Below are 12,662 nucleotides of genomic sequence, written 5' to 3' on the forward strand. Positions count from 1 at the left end.
TTAATCCACAAAAAAATGTTTTGAAATGGATAAAGAGACTTAGATTCGCGATTTGTTTGTAATGCTCCCCTTTTTGTGGAGAAAAATTTATGTTGAAATAATAAGAAATCCCTTTTCTGAGTACTTCACTACTTGACCGCGTGACTTTTAAAATTGTCTTCACCCTTATCAGTCAGTTATTCCCCCTATTTTATTTATTTGCGTTGTTAAATAATTTCTTTCGCAAATAGTTTCATTCAGAGGGTTATGTTGTCTGATGAAAAGAAATAAAACAAAATAAACAATAAAAAATATTTCTTTTGTTTTTTACTTTTTAAAATACAAGGTCTTCTTTCACGTCCGCGTCTTGTGATTTGTATGGAGCCTCAACTATCAACTTTTAATGGTAAATTTAATGTTTTTTCATTAAGGATGCTCGCTTTTCATGTTTTGGAATTTTTATCAAATTTTCTTGATCCTCTAGTTCTATCCATTTAAATGCTTAAACAATTATTTGCCTATTGTCCCCCATTTTTCTTTAATAGTTTTCGAGAACAATTATATACATTGTATGCAATATGACTTTACAGAAAAAGGGGGATCCAGCCCTTTCATAACACATTTTGAGATTGATTAAGAGATTTACACTCGCAATCTGATTGCATTGCTCTCCATTTAGTTGTGTGGAAAAAAAACCAGTGCTTAGTTGGTTTCAAAAAGGGGGGGGTCGTCCGAACCTCCCGACCCCCTGACTATGTATATGAACCCTTATCTGATATCAGTCAGTTATTCCCTCTATTTTATTTCATTGCATTGTTTAGATATTTATGTCGCAAATGGTCTAATCAAAAGAAACTAAACAATAAAACAATGCATTACTTTTGTTTGTTAACTTTTTAAAATGTAGGTCTTCTTTTACGTCCGCGTTTTTCGATCAGTATGGAGCGCCAACTATCAAGTATTGTCTTTAATGGTAACTTTAATTGCCTTTTTTCATTAGATAGAAATTAAATCTATCAATTCATTAATGCACTCCTTACAAAATACAAGTGTCTTCTCCCTCGTCCGCAACATTTCTATGTCTATGGAGCGCCAAAATATCAAATGTTGGAATTGAAATAGCACCAGTTAAGGAACAACATTATCTAAATATTTATAGATGATGGGGCTCCTTTTTGAGAAACTTGAGCTTGAAAAAATGGCGGGAAAAGGCTGGCTCGAACTTTTACCGTATTTTTGCATTACTATTATTTGGGTTTTAAAGTAGAATTGTAAACGGTTAACCGTTTGAACGACCGAATACCGAATACCAAAAACGCTCACCGGTTAACCGGACTTTTTTTTGAATTTTTATAGATTTAATATAAATTTGTATTTGAAATCTTAAATAGTTATGTTTTCTTTTAAAATTGTCGTCGTGTTAATTAATTTAACAGATCAATTGTCCAGTATATTGATTGGTATTGTTAATCCAAAAATATAAAATTAATTAGAACTTGTCTCTCCGCTCGTGGCAAGATCTTAAGGAAACATAATTAGTATACATGATTTTTTTAACAGTAACTATAAATTAGTAATACGATTAAATTTTACGATTAACTTCATTAATTCACTTTTGATCTAACATTGTTTAGACCTACATCTGAATGTGCAATCTCCGTCAAGCAAGGCTTTGTCATACTTTAAACGAAATGCTTACTCAAAAATTGTGCAATGCAAGCCAATGTGAATGTAATCAATGTAAACTTGATTTCAAATTGAAAAACTCCACATTATTTTCGGAGACAAGAGACACTGAAAGAATCATCGGTTTCAGACATATTAAATTTTGTGAGATTTTTTTTTATTTTTCAATCAGGAAGTTAGTAAAAACGCCGTAGTTGATATGGCGTATTTGATTATAATAAAAGTCAAACTTTGCCAGGAATCTTCACAGACAAGCCTTTATAATATCCAAGGACAAACTTCAATTCATCGTGTTATAAAAACGTAAATGTATGACTTCACATTGACACTCATACCACATCTTCTTCATGATATCTATGTGTAGGGTACTATAGATAAGGCCTTCAAACATCAACTTAAAACAACCGGTTAACCGGTTAATCGGTCGAACGATTATCCGAGTAACCGGTTAGGCAAAAATGAACGATTTGACAACACTAGTTTAAAGCAAAAAAAAAAATACATCGAAAATTGACATAAGTTCATAATTTTTTACATGAATTGCATATCTATCTATAAACGTTTGGATTGGTCAATTATAATTTTTCTTATGGTTTACACTTTGATGAACCATGTTTCCGGAATTAGTTTTGTAACCTTCACTGTGATTTATTCCTGCGATACTCATGCATGCAGGAATCCCGGGATTTGCAGCTCGGTGTTCAAAATATACATGAAATATTTGCCACTGACCCTTTTCTGTTCTATGAATTTTGACCCTGAGTTTTCTATCTGTACGGGAGAAAGGAAGAAAGACCATTCACAATTTGTCTTATATTTGTTTTTCTCTTTTTTAATTAAATAAAAAAAAAAAAACCTTTCAAATGTACAGTTCATAAGATAAAAAAATATTCCCTGTGGAACACCTCCCCCCTTTTTTTGTGCTCTCTATGTTTAACCCTCGAATTAAGCTTTCCAATCTAATTATATTCAATTTTTATGAAGTTTGGTACGGATCAACACCTTATTATTATATTTGTTACCTGCACATATTTGTGTATGTTTATTATGGTTTTCAATATATTTTTTAATGCAAGCGCTTCAACACACTGATGGACTACAAACATGCATATTTTGAAATCAGCATTTATTCATTTTTGTCAATTCTGCACACATACGACTTGTCTAATCTCGTAAGATCCTTGATAAGATTTGCTTTGCCCGTACGTACAAATCTCCACCATGTGGCACGTTATTCATGTCTTCTGTTATAAGTAGCTCTGTCCTCAGTGTGCTGAAAATGTTATCACCTTCATGAGTTTCATCTCCTTGTATTTGTTGTGGTTCATTTTCATTTACAGCACTTGCATTTGGTTCAGATATCAAATCGCGTAAAGCGATGCAGTCTGAGTTCATGTTGTTTAGAATTCCTGTTACAAAAAGTGCATTGGGACTTCTATGATTTTCAGTTGACAATCCGTGGTTATTGTTTTGAAATCTGTTTTGCTCTAGAGAATAGTTTAATCTTTTTAGGAAGACGAATTGTAAGATTTTGATATCATCTTCGTCTGTAATATCTAGCACACCACGATACTCCAAATAAGTGAACAAATCGTAATATTCACCTACAACATTAATCCCAGACTTCGACCCAATATCTCTCAATGCGAACATTGTGGCAACTTTTGCCCTTGATAGCACTGCCTCGGTCACGCCCTCTGTATTCCTCCATAAACTTGCATACGTCTTCGTTTTCCACACCCCTGTCAACACGAATGCGAGAGGGGACGCCATATGCACTGACTGCTTGTTTAAACAAGCTAAGAACTGTTGCTGACTTGTTATTAGTACTGGCATACAAAAATGTTACAACTCTGCTAAACCCGTCTATTGCTCCATGAATGTAGATGCCCCATCTGAAAATTAAAAACGCATATTTTATAAGAAGTAAATGTAGACACCTCATGTGGAAAAATCATTGCAGCATGTGTAGGTTTTCAAAAATTATGAGTGTGATTATTTTAGCCCAACTGTAACACAGGCATGTTGATTACTTTGAAAGTGGTGTTTATTTTTTCAGTTAGTTGGTTTAGTCTTAGATGCATGATTTTATTTATTGGTTGTTAATGAAGTAGTTGAACTACCTGTCAGTAACTGCAATTTCTCCTAAATCCGATAAGTGTCTTTTTGTTGTTGGATTTTACAAGTATCTGACGAGTTCCATGTAGTATTTTTATGTGTATCCATCTGATGGGTAAAGCCTTTTTCAACTGTTTTTGTATAGTTCGTTATTATGTCGTACATTTACACTACTGTCCCAAGTTCGAGGAGGTTTGGGATCCAACTGACATGTTAACCCCGCCCAATTATGTATGTATGTTTCTGTCCCAAGTCAGGAGCCTGTAATTCAGTGGTAGTCGTTTATTAATGTGTTACATATTTATTTTTCTTTTATTTTTTTACATAAATTAGGCCGTTATTTTTCTCAATTGAGATGTTTTACATTTGTCATTTGACATATATCATTTTTATAACTAAGAACGCCTTAATTTATATACAGTTATTTGGTTCGATAGAAATCAATCAGCCCCAAGTATTGTACAAATATTAGTATAAAGTAATATAAATATTTTTTTTATTTGTATATGTTCAAATAAAGTCACATCTTGCAAACTTTAATGTTGAGCAACTTGTACTACAGATATGTCTTTGTGGATTCCAGATCATGTCGGGGTCCTCGTCACTGTCTAAGTTTCAACAAATTCTCAACTATGTTAATTTCTTTGAAAATAAAGGGAATTATTTACATTTAAACAACAAACGCTGAAGTACTGTGTGTAAATTGTATACAATATATGTAGTATTATTATGTACTTTGTCGGATAAATATACAATATATGTACATTGTCGGAAAATGTAAAATTTATTTGAGCTTTAGAAACAGGACAAAATACTAGGCTCCACCGAGCTGTTCTGTTTCGTTGCGAGTACAAATAAAACATATATTGTTTTTATCCTGAAATTTACACCCAAAACTCGAAACTGTCGTTGCCAAATGTAAATAACGAATAAAGTATAATTGTTCTAAATAATAGGAATGATCTGGTACCTAACAGATAACCCTTGCCATTTTTGGCACAACTTTTTTGAACTTTTGGTCCTCGATGCTGTTCAACTTTGTATTTGTTTCGGCTTTCAAACTTTTGTATCTGGGTGTCACTAGTAAGTCTGGTGGGGACACAATTTCTTCTGGTCTATTAAAATTTTAAACTTTTGTTAGCTATTATTCTTGCGTTTCTTTGTCAATTGTGTCCTCCTATTTATTTATATCGTAGTCCTGTATGTTGTGTTGTCATTTTAATGTTATATTTCACATGGCCATAAAAGAGGGAGGTTTGGCATGCCACAAAACCAGGTTCAACCCACCATTTTTTCCTTTAAAAATTTCTGTACCAAGTCAGGAATGTGGCCATTGTTATATTATAGTTCGTTTCTGTGTGTGTTACATTTTAACGTTGTGTTTCCGTTGTGTCGTTTGTTTCTCTTATTTTTTAGTGTTAATTCACATTACTATAAGACGTGTCACGGTACTTATCTATCCCAAATTCATGTATTTGGTTTTAATGTTATATTTGTTATTCTCATAGGATTTTGTCTAATGCTTAGTCTGTTTCTGTGTGTGTTACATTTTAATGTTATATTTCACATGGCCATAAAAGAGGGAGGTTTGGCATGCCACAAAACCAGGTTCAACCCACCATTTTTTCCTTTAAAAATTTCTTTACAAAGTGAGGAATGTGGCCATTGTTATATTATAGTTCGTTTCTGTGTGCGTTACATTTTAACGTTGTGTTTCCATTGTGTCGTTTGTTTCTCTTATTTTTGAGTGTTAATTCACATTAATTCACATTACATAAGACGTGTCACGGTACTGATCTATCCCAAATTCGTGTATTTGGTTTTAATGTTATATTTGTTATTCTCATAGGATTTTGTCTGTGTGTGTTACATTTTAATGTTATGTCGTAGTTCTCCTCTTATATTTAATGCGTTTCTCTTAGTTTTAGTTTGTTACCCCGATTTTGTTCTTTGTCCATGGATTAATGAGCCCGGTATACTAATGTTGCCTTTATATATTTTATTGTCGGAAATAAAAAAGATGTATTTGTACTCGCTTATTTATGGAAATTAATATATTATATGCTACTATATTCGAAAAACATCAATTGCTATCACTTGCCTGACAAGTTTATGGTTCCCATCTATGTGCCATAGTGAATTCGGAGATGGGACCCTGTATGTTCGTCGTTGAATATTTCGTCTGCTCAATGACCTCGTTGCACAACCAAATGGATCAACTGAGTTACATGCCTGTCGCACTCTTCTCCTTTGAACTGTAATTCCATTATACTTAAGTCGCTGTAATATCGAGTTTGGTCCAATTTTTCTGTTGGTGCCTATAGTATCTTTCACTTTTTCACACAGTTCCTCATCTGATATACTGTGGTATTTCCCCTCACGTAATTTGATATTGAAAGATCTATAAAAACAAAATTATCAACATATACTTTACACAAGATAAAAATATAATGCCATAGGTCAAGTTTAAACTAAAGTCTCTAGCAATCAATATTCATAAATTGACAAATCCCAGCCTTACCTTTGTGGTATGAAACCTTGCAGTACAATTTCAGAGAGATACATACACTTAAAGACAAGTTATTGTCTGGAAATTAGGAAAATGTCTCTAATTCCTTAACATTTGGGCAATTAAGCCAGAACATAATCTCAGCCTTCGAGGTATGGAACCTTGTGATACAATTTCATTGAGAGACACATACTCTTACACACATATTTTTTGGAAACTACAGAAATAATTGTTTTTGGCCCATAATTCCTAAACTGTTGGTACCATAACCTCCAATATAAATTCCAACCTTTCTTTTAACGCAATGTCATACCAAACAAATAGTAATAAATGTTATTAAGTAAAAAAAGTTCCTATCGCTTAATCTATTCCGTTTATGGTACGCTATATCTGATATATAGTGTTGATATTATCAAGACTATATACAAAGATGAAAAGACCTTGAAACAATTCTAGATCTTTTGATACTTTTTTTCTCAGTTTTTATCGCAAGAATACTGTCACTATACAGGAACGTACTCCGTTGGTAGAGTGGTAGATATGAATAGAAACCTGAAGTAAAATTTTGGATCCTTAAAGGAAGCTTATCTGTAAATAAACATGTATAAATGAGTTCAGCATGTTCATTAAGGCATACAGATGATATTTTCGAATCTGAAGTGGCATTTGCTCTATCTTTTCTTTTAAACTATCACAGACAAAATAATCAGTAATCATGGAGAATTTCTATATCTACTGAAATTCATATTAAACATGAACGTCATAATACTTTATGCATCACTTATAGTAAATGAAGAAATCTTCGTTGTGTAATATACTAACCTTAGTCTACGACGTATTGTTGATTCAGACACATGAAATGTTTCTGCAATTTTGCTTGCACTTATTCCATATTTTGTTAAAAATTGAAGTTGACCGGCAGTTATTTCAAAGGCTGGTGAACCCTTTCTTGCCTCTTGTTTTGGTGGTCTGTAACCCTTATTTGAAGTATCTAGAAATGCAAATAAAAATACAAAACATGAATGAAGGACAAACATAAAACAATCAGAATAAAACATGCATATCATGAGAAATAAAATGTTCAAAAATGAATGCTTCATTTCTCGTGAAACTGTGAAATGAAATGCTACTAAAAGATTTGGTTGACCACGAAGCATCATGCAAGAATCTAATACTGCTAGAATTATCAATTTTATTGCTAGTACTTTAATCAATTATCTCCAGTGGTTTTCATACCAAAAACACAACGGAGATTAGTTTTTATGAGAATTGACAGTCTTTACAATTTTCATTTTGATCATTTCCTAATTTTGCAAGGAAAGACTTTTATGTTATCATTGAAGATTGGCGATAAGAGATCGTCCAAAATAAACTAAATGAGAGCAAAATACGAATAGCATACCATCTTCGTCGTTAGCCTCTACTTGGTCCAATGTTTCACCTAATTCAGTAATTGACGCTAATATCATAATGATTTCGTTTTCAGACAAGTGCTCACCACCTCTTCTAACACCATTCTTCAGTATTTTGAGTCTGGAATAAATAATTGTTTTTTTTTCTCAAATGTACAACAAAATTTTTTTTCAACCAATCGTTATAGTTCCAACCGGCAAGTTAATAAAGGGTCTTTTTTTTTTATTGCTATCAATGATATTTCATGTACTAAAAAATGCATAAATCAATTCGTCATCTTCAGCTACATTTTTTCATGGAGTTCTAATACACAGGGACAAAAAGCTAGGTGATAGCCTGTAAGATTTGTCGAAACATCAAAACAACAACGTATACTTGTAATCCCTCCTATACATGTATAGTCCCGATTTGTTTATAAAAGGATAAGAATATTAACAATTACAGGCTTTCAAGAGGCTGTGTCGTTCACCTTGGTCTATATCAATATCCAACAAAGGACACTCTATATTTAATATTGTTTACGAAATAAAATCAATGACAATTTTTTGAGTTTTGTTTTTTGTTTTTTCTTGACTTCTTAGTAGTTAGTAGGATTGTGTCTTTGCTTTGGCTTATCATTTTTGACTATTTAAGGTATACCTATCTATCAAAATTGTGTGTTGGTGATGGTGATGTGTTCGTTGATATTGACCCACCCCTGTAGCGACATATTACTTTGCTGAACACTCTTGCTGTTAACAATAAATCTACCTATAATGCATGCTGCTTACAATTATATCTACCTACAATGCACTTTGCCCAGTAGTTACAGAGAAAAAAACATTTAAAAATTTACCAAAATTTACAAAATTTATGAATAAACTCATCATAGATACCAGGACTAAATTTAGTATACGCCAGACGCACGTTTCGTCTACAAAAGACTCATCAGTGAGACTGACGCTCGAAGTTTTTCCAAATACAGCTAAGGTAATCTATGCCTGAGGTAGAAAAGCCTTAGTATTTAAAAAAATTCAAAAATTTGTAAACAGTAAATTTATAAATATAACCATATCAATGACAATTCATGTCCGCACAAAAAGTGCTGACTACTGGGCTTGTGATACCGTCGGGGAAATAAATCTCCACCAGCAGTGGTGTCCACCCAGTGGTTGTAAATAAACTCATCATAGATACCAGGACTAAATTTAGTATACGACAGACGCGCGTTTCGTCTAAAAAAGACTCATCAGTGACGCTCGAATCCAAAAAAGTTAAAAAGGCCAAATAAAGTACGAAGTTGAAGAGCATTGATGACCAAAATTCCTAAAAGTTTTGCCAAATACAGCTAAAATTGTTTTAAAAAATTGAATTAAAGGACAATAACTCCTTCCGGGGTCAATTGAGTATTTGGCTCAAAATGACTTATTTGTAGGTCTTACTTTGCTGTACATTATTGCTGTTTATTCTATCTATTACAAGAAGTAATTGTAACAGGATGCTGTTACGAAGTCTCTCAAACAAATCTCACATAACTCGCCATTCCTATGGTCCCATCCATTTACAAGTATTCAAACTGGAGGGAGTTGGTGGTGACCACTAAGGACTTTACCTACATTTCATTTGATTTGTTATATTGTCCCATACAAGAATACATATGGTTTAGGGGTGTGGATCTCAACCATTTAAAAGTTTTTCAACCATGTGGGGGTGGAGGTGACCCTCATGGACTCTCACTATATTTCATTTGATGTGCTGTATTCTTCCATACAAGAAAATATATGGTTTAGGGGTGGGATCTTGACCGTTTACAAGTTTTCTAACAAGAGGGGTGGGGTGACCCCCTAGGGACTTCCCTTTCATTTCATTTTATTTGTTTAATTGTCCCCTACAATAATATATATGGTTTAGGGGTGGAGATCTGGACTGTTTACAAGATACTAGCACATTCTCAAATTGAACGGGGTGGGGGTGACCCCCAGAGACTTCCCTCATATTTCATTTGTTTTGTTTTATTGTCCCCAACAAGAATTTATATGGTTTAGGGGTGGGGATCTGGACTGTTTACAAGATAATAGCATATTCTCAAATTGAACGTGGTGGAGGTAACCCCCATGGACTTCCCTTTAATTTAATTTGATTTGTTTTATTGTCCCATTCAAGAATATATATGGTTTAGGGGTGGGGATATGGGCCGTTTACAGGATAAAAGCGTATTCTCAAATTAAAGGGGATGGGGATGACCTCCCAGGGACTCGCCCTGAATTTCATGTGATATGTTTTATTGTCCTTTGATCATTTCTGAAGACTGCGTGTGTCTGTCACTTACAATTTTCAAATTATATTCATTTGAAAAATTTTGAAAATAAAATCCCATAGGATTCTATAGTAAACCCCTCCTTTCTTTCTGACCCTCAAAATACCGCTTAATAGACCCCAATACACAAACAAAAGATTAATGGCTCACCTTGACATATTAGTGTAACATTCTATGAAACCCTAAGTAAATCTGACAAGCGGTTTTAGAGAAAGTTCCAACGCTGCGGACAAGTTCATTTTTAAAGTGGCGGAAGAAGAGGAAGAATAGAAAAACTTTGTTTGGGAGACTTAATAATATTGGAGATAGTAACCAAAAACAGCAAAAATTATCGCAAAATTACCAATTCAGGGGCAGCAACCAAACAACTGGGTGGTCCGATACATCTGAAAATTTCAGGGCAGATATATCTTGACTTGATAAACAATGTTACCTCTAAATTCTTTAAAAGTGTTAGAAACATAAACCTAAAACTGCATTTTACTCCATATGTTCTATTTTTTGCCATGTCGACTATCAAGATCGACCGCCCGTGACACATATTTTAAACAAGATACCTCAATGATGATTGCGTTCAAGTTTGATTCTATTTGGCCCAGTAGTTTTATAGAAGATTTTTAAAAGTAAACGACGGACGACAATAGCTGGGGACAGACGAAGGACGCCATGTAAAAGCTTAAAAGTGCTAAATAATCAAAATACATAGTATATACAACTACAACAACAACAACAGCAAATAAATCATTAGAGTCTCACCTCTTTAAAACATTCGATATTTATAAAACACAATATAATATAAACAGATCAATTTCTAAAAGAGCCACTCTAAAAAGAGTTTTGCGAAACTGTTAAACACACATTAAAATACATTTATATACAACACAATAACGACTAATATTGTGTGTAACTTGCGTGCGTGATTAACATTCTTTTGCAGAGTTTGTTACTGGTAAAAAGGCTGGTTTGTTCACGACGAGTCTGAAATAAAGTGTTTGCTTAAAACATAATTACCTGTCTTGAATATTTTTTCTTGTGGACAATTCTATGGACTCTGTACTCCCAACTCGAACGCAGTAATCTATGGTTGACTTCATTTGATCTAAAAACAACATTCCCAGCATCGGTCGCCATTTTTTGGAAAGGAATAGAACGACCAATTTGATTGGTTATTAAGTAAATGATGAAGGTGCAACTTTTACGCGTTAAATGCAACTTTAACGCGTTAAATGCAACAACGCGTTAAATGTTATTTTAACGCTTTAAATGCAACGTTAACGCGTTAAATGCAACTTTAACGCGTTAAATGCAACTTTAACGCGTAAAATGCACTTTTAACGCGTAAAATGCAACTTTAACGCGTTAACTACAACTTAAACGCGTTTAATGCAACTTTAACGCGTTAAAAGCAGCTTTAACACGTTAAATGCTTTTTCGACGCGTAAAATGCAACTTTAACGCGTTAAATGCAACTTTAACGCGTTTAAAGCAGCTTTAACGCGTTAAATGCACTTTAACGCGAAAAATGCAACTTTAACGCGTTAAATGCAACTTTAACGCGTTAAATGCAACTTTAACGCGTTAAATGTTATTTTAACGCGTTAAATGCAACTTTAACGCGTTAAATGTAACTGTAACGCGTTAAATGCAACTTTAACGCGTTAAATGCAACTTTAACGCGTTAAATGCAACTTTAACGCGTTAAATGCAAGTTTAACGCGTTAAATGCAATGTTAACGCGTTAAATGCAATGTTAACGCTTTAAATGCAACTTTAACGCGTTAAATGTTATTTTAACACGTTAAAAACAACTTTAGTGCGTTAAACACTACTTTAACGCGTTGAATGCATCTTTAACGCGTAAACTGCAATTTTACAGCGTTAAAAGCTACTGTCACGTGTTTTAAGCAACGTTTGATTTAATTAAAGCTTACTTTTCATATGTATATATATATTGACTGATCATGCTAATTAAAAGGATATTTAGATTTACATTTGTCAACCTGTCTTTACGCTTCGTCTTGAATAAATTTTGTTTATATGTCAGGTTTTTCAGATACTTTACTTCGTCTTTTTGCATTAAGTGATGTCTGTATCTAACATTATGGTTTACCATAGGTAGTTTGACGTATACTTACATAAGTCTCTACAGGTGAAGTTTTTTTTCTGCAGATGGTAAATACATGACATATCTTTACTATATCTATCGACCATGCCTCAGTTAAACATTACAATCGGATATTGTTACACGGCTATCAGTCAGGTAACCGAGGCTTTTTTATTTATTTTTTCATTCGAGCGTCATTGATGAGTCTTATGTAGACGAAACGTTCGTTTAGCGCAAATACAAAATTTCAATCCTGGTATCTATTATGAATTTATCAGCTAGCAATCGTGTGTGAACATATTTAAAACAAGAGGCTCTTAAGAGCGTGCATCGAGCATCTAGTAAAGCATGCCCAATAATGTAATGAATCTGTGGCAAAAGTAAGAGGATGACCATTTGATATCCATTGAGGAAGGAGGATGTTATTCTTTATTTTTACTACTTACTAAGTCGTTTTTTTTTCGCCCCGCAATCATTCATTTTCGACATGTTAACCTCTAAATACTGCGTTGTTTTGTAATATGGCATGTACGGAGAACAGATTATTTATCCCCCCC

The sequence above is a fragment of the Mytilus galloprovincialis genome, chromosome 12 (assembly GCF_965363235.1).
Source record: "Mytilus galloprovincialis chromosome 12, xbMytGall1.hap1.1, whole genome shotgun sequence".
NCBI classification, from domain to species: Eukaryota; Metazoa; Mollusca; class Bivalvia; order Mytilida; family Mytilidae; genus Mytilus; species Mytilus galloprovincialis.